Source organism: Mustelus asterias, chromosome 21 (genome assembly GCF_964213995.1).
Source record: "Mustelus asterias chromosome 21, sMusAst1.hap1.1, whole genome shotgun sequence".
NCBI classification, from domain to species: Eukaryota; Metazoa; Chordata; class Chondrichthyes; order Carcharhiniformes; family Triakidae; genus Mustelus; species Mustelus asterias.
The window spans coordinates 44,839,746-44,845,192 of NC_135821.1; the positions used below are offsets into that span (position 1 = coordinate 44,839,746).

The following is a 5,447-nucleotide window of genomic DNA, read 5'->3' on the forward strand; positions in this document are numbered from 1 at the left end:
TCCTCTTCATGAACCTTTAGCCTGTCCAGTATCTCACTTCTCTCCCCAGATGCAAAACGTATCAGCATTTTAGCTATGTCCTCTGCCTCCATGCATAGACCTTTTTGGTCCCTAATCAGCCCTATCTCTGTTCTTACTACCCTTCTCCTTTTCATTTGGTTACAAAAGACCTTTTGATTCCTTTTCATATTAGCTGCCAGTATCTTTTCATACCCCCCTCCCCACTTAGCTTCATTCATTTTCCACTTCTGCTCTGTACATTTTTTAAAAATACTTTTCCAATTCAATCAAATCTAGTCCAATTCAGAGTCTCAACAAGTTGAGACATTTCCGATCCAGGCTGGCAAGACAGGGCAAGCGACCAAATTACCCTGTCCTTGGCCTGATCTACCTGAGCCAAGCTGATTGGAGGAGGGAAAGCAATACCTCCGCCAAGACTTGATCTCATTTGCATCTTAACCAAAAGGCCGAGATACCGCTTTTAAAAATTGCTTCATATGAAACATATGAAGCTTCAATGTAACCTAATGACCTCAACCAAGTGCAGCATCCAATCCATACTACACTTGATCTTAGCCAAAAGGCCGAGAAGTCTAACATTTGTTGCCCATCACTATTTGCCCTTGACAAGTGTGGAATCAAGGCTTCATGTTAAACATGTCCCTCTATCATTTTGATCATCAGTGATGTAAATTCATAACAAAGATGGGCAGCACGGTGGCACAGTGGTTAGCACTGCTGCCTCACAGCGTCAGGGACCCGGGTTCAATTCCGGCCTCCGGTCACTGTCTGTGTGGAGTTTGCACGTTCTCCCCGTGTCTGCGTGGGTTTTCTCCAAGTGCTCCGGTTTCCTCCACACTCCAAGGATGATGTGCAGGTTAAATTGACTTGCCATGCTAAATTGCCCCTTAGTGTTCAGGGGATTAGCAGGGCAAATAGATGGGATTAAGGTACTGGAGCCTGGGTGGGATTGGAGTCGGTCCAGACTTGATGGGCAAATGGCCTCCTTCTCCTCTGTAGGGATTGTATGATTCTAAGAAGGTTGGTGCAGAACCCCAATGGGCAATTTTAAGCTATTGCCAAAGCAACTAAAGTTGACATCAGGAAAAGCTATTTTCCTCAACATGTGATTTGGATATGGAATGCACTGCCTGGGAGGGTGCTGGTGGCAAATTCAATCATGGCTTTCAAAAGGGAATTGTAAGCACGGGAAAAAACAATGCAGGGTGACGGGGAAAGAGCAGGGGAGTCAGACTTGCTAAATTGCTATTGCAGAGTGCTGGGGTTGAATGGCTGTCTTTTGTCATGTAATTATTCTATAATTCTAGGTGTAAAGGGAAAAAGCTGAATCATCACCAACAGCTGTCATTCAAAGTGAAAGTCAGCCAGATGTCATGATTTGAAATTGTTGAACTCAGTATTGAGCCAGAAGGCTGGAAAGTGTCTAATCGAAGGATTAGAACCTCCCAAAGAACCTTTGGGATTTGGTGATTTGATATGCTGCTGGAAATTTTAAATTGCACCGCTGATTGAGTTGTGTTGTACATAATTTTTTTTTCCTCCTTATCTTGGAAATGAAAGTTACGAGGAAGACACGTGGTTGGCAAATGAAATCTTAATGTTTCATGGACTAGGGAAGGAACTGTCCAATAAGTGAGGATGTATCAAGAGCTATGGAAAATTTGAAACCCTTAATTTGAAGGACTGCGAGGATTTATTGCTTAGCCTTCACACATTCCATTGTGCAATAAAATATAACAAAGGGTCATATTTTCTTGAGTGTTAAATATGATGAAAAAGTAGATGTGAGCAGAATGGATCCTTTGTCCATTTATATTGCTGCTTGAAATCTCATCCCAGAAAGGAAATTAAAGAGGGATAGGTAGGAGAAGTCAGGAAAATAATTTTTCCAGAGTTTTTACTGCTTAAAGAGCTGTGTTTTTTTTTGGCCTCTGCTGGGATTTCATAGCTGCTGACCGATCAGGGATGCCCAATTGTGTCTCCGTGGAGCATGCCTGATGACCAAGATGGTGCAGAAGTTTGAACATGTTGGGAGGGGGGGTGGTGGTAAGGGTGAGGCACATGTACTCATAGTAATTGAACTGGTGGGCTGTGGACTCCAAGGTTGCCAAACAGTTTGGTTCAGTCTGAGACAGTGGTTGGAGAAAGGGATGAAGCCAAAGATAAAACTACAGAATTTACAAGATATAATGCATTAACTTATAGAAATAGAGACTTCAAACAACTGCATGTAGCCCAATCCATCACACAAACCAGCCTCCCATCCATTGACTTTGTCTACACTTCCAATTGCCTTGAAAAAAGGCAGCCAGCATAATTAAGGATCCAACGCACCCTGGACATACTGTTTTCCACCTTCTTCCGTTGGGAAAATGATACAAAAGTCTGAGGTCATGTACCAACTGACTGAAGAACAGCATCTTCCCTGCTGCCATCAGACTTTTGAATGGACTTACCTTGCATTAAGTTGATCTTTCTCTACACCTTAGCTATGACTGTAAACTACATTCTGCACTCTCTCGTTTCCTTCTCTAAGAATGGTGTGCTTTGTCTGTATATCGTGCAAGGAACAATACTTTTCACTGTACACTAATACGTGTGACAATAATAAATCAAATCAAATGGTATTCATTCTTTTAACCCTCCCTCCATGATCCATTCCCTTACCAGGTATGTGAATTTTTGGAATTGTTGGCCATCGCACCATGACTCCTTTGAAGATGTGGTGGCAAGCTACTTAAAGTTGGGGGTGTACTACAGGCCCCCCAACAGCCCAAGGGAAGTGGAAGAATGGATATGTCAGGAGATACTGGATAGGTGCAGGAAAAATAGGGTTGTTGTAGTGGGAGACTTCAATTTCCCTGGTATAGACTGGAAATCGCTGAGGGCAGGGACTCTGGATGGGGAGGAATTTGTAAAATGTGTACAGGAGGGTTCGTTGGAACAATATGTAGACAGCCCGACTAGAGAGGGGGCTATACTGGACCTGGTACTGGGGAATGAGCCCGGTCAGGTCTTCAAAGTTTTGGTAGGGGAACATGTGGCAAATAGTGACCACAATTCTGTTAGCTTTAGGATAGTGATGGAAAAGGATGTGTGGTGTCCCAAGGGTAAGGTGTTGGATTGGGGGAAGGCTAACTTTAGTGGGATCAGGCAGAAATTGGCAGCTCTTGATTGGGAGAGGCTGTTTGAGGGTAAATCCACATCTGGTATGTGGCAGTCTTTTAAGGAACGGCTGTTAGGGCTACAGGACAAGCATGTGCCTGTAAAAAAGAAGGATAGGAAGGGTAGGATTAGAGAACCGTGGATAACCAGGGAAATTGAGGGACTGGTCAAAAAGAAAAGAGAGGCGTATGTTAGGTCCAAGCAGCTAAAAACGGAGGGAGCTCTGGAGGAGTACAAAGAAAGTAGGAAAGTACTCAAACGGGGAATTAGAAGAGCAAAAAGGGGTCACAAAAATGTTCTTGGCAGACAGGATTAAGGAGAATCCCAAGGCATTTTATTCATACGTTAGGAACAAAAGGGTTGTTAGGGAAAAAATCGGACCTCTCAGGGACAATAGTGGGGACTTATGCTTGGAGCCCAAAGAAGTAGGGGAGATCCTAAATGAATACTTTGCATCGGTATTCACAAAGGAGAGGGATGTGTTGACTGGGAGTGTCTCTGAGGGGAGTGTTGAACCGTTGGAGAAAATCTCCATTACAAAGGAGGAAGTGTTAGGTTTGTTAGAGAATATAAAGACTGACAAATCCCCAGGGCCTGATGGAATCTATCCAAGGCTGCTCAGGGAGACGAGAGGTGAAATCGTTGGGCCTCTGACGCAAATCTTTGTCTCGTCACTGGACGCAGGTGAGGTCCCAGAGGATTGGAGGATAGCCAATGTGGTCCCGTTATTTAAGAAGGGTAGGAAGGATAACCCGGGTAATTATAGGCCGGTGAGCTTGACGTCCGTGGTGGGGAAGTTGTTGGAGAAGATTCTTAGAGATAGGATGTATGCGCATTTAGAAAGGAATAAACTCATTAACGATAGTCAGCATGGTTTTGTGAGAGGGAGGTCATGCCTCACTAACCTGGTGGTGTTTTTTGAAGAAGTGACCAAAATGGTTGACGAAGGAAGGGCCGTGGATGTTGTCTATATGGACTTTAGTAAAGCGTTTGACAAAGTCCCTCATGGTCGGCTAGTGAAAAAGGTTGGATCTCATGGGATAAAGGGGGAGGTGGCTAGATGGGTGGAGAACTGGCTTGGTCATAGAAGACAGAGGGTGGTAGTGGAAGGGTCTTTTTCCGGCTGGAGGCCTGTGACTAGTGGTGTACCACAGGGCTCTGTATTGGGACCTCTGCTTTTTGTGATTTATATAAATGATCTGGAAGGAGGAGTAACTGGGGTGATCAGTAAGTTTGCGGACGACACAAAACTGGCAGGACTTGCAGATAGTGAGGAACATTGTCAGAAGCTACAGAAGGATATAGATAGGCTGGAAATTTGGGCAAAGAAATGGCAGATGGAGTTCAATCCTGATAAATGCGAAGTGATGCATTTTGGTGGGAATAATGTAGGGAGGAGCTACACGATAAATGGAAGAACCATAAAGGGTGTAGAGACGCAGAGGGACCTGGGTGTGCAAGTCCACAGATCTTTGAAGGTGACGTCACAGGTGGAGAAGGTGGTGAAGAAGGCATATGGCATGCTTGCCTTTATAGGACGGGGCATAGAGTATAAAAGTTGGGGTCTGATGTTGCAGATGTATAGAACGTTGGTTCGGCCGCATTTGGAATACTGCGTCCAGTTCTGGTCGCCACACTACCAGAAGGACGTGGAGGCTTTGGAGAGAGTACAGAGGAGGTTTACCAGGATGTTGCCTGGTATGGAGAGGCTTGGTTATGAGGAGAGATTGGGGAAACTGGGGTTGTTCTCCTTGGAAAGACAGAGGATGAGGGGAGACTTAATAGAGGTGTATAAAATTATGAAAGGCATAGATAGGGTGAACGGTGGGAAGCTTTTCCCCGGGTCGGTGGTGACGTTCACGAGGGGTCATAGGTTCAAGGTGAAGGGGGGGAGGTTTAACACAGATATCAGAAGGACATATTTTACACAGAGGGTCGTGGTGGCCTGGAATGGGTTGCCGGGCAAGGTGGTGGAGGCGGACACACTGGGAACGTTTAAGACTTATCTAGACAGCTATATGAACGGAGTGGGAATGGAGGGATACAAAAGAATGGTCTAGTTTGGACCAGGGAGCGGCGCGGGCTAATTGTTCTTTGTTTCTCGTTTCAAGGCTTCATTCTATGATCATCTTGCTGGTGCCAGTACAGAGCGAGACTGCGGATAGTTGGGAACCTGTCTCGGGGCAGGGAATTCATATGGTGTTCGTGGAAGTGGAAATGAATAGGGTTGGGAAGCATTTTCCGATCAGGGCCAGTGTGAT

General features: G+C 45.1%; 1 pseudogene; it reads right to left on the reverse strand.

Annotated features, from left to right (window-relative positions):
* Window positions 1-392: 392 nt before the first annotated feature.
* Window positions 393-596, reverse strand: LOC144509607 (U2 spliceosomal RNA; annotated as a pseudogene).
* Window positions 597-5,447: the final 4,851 nt, after the last annotated feature.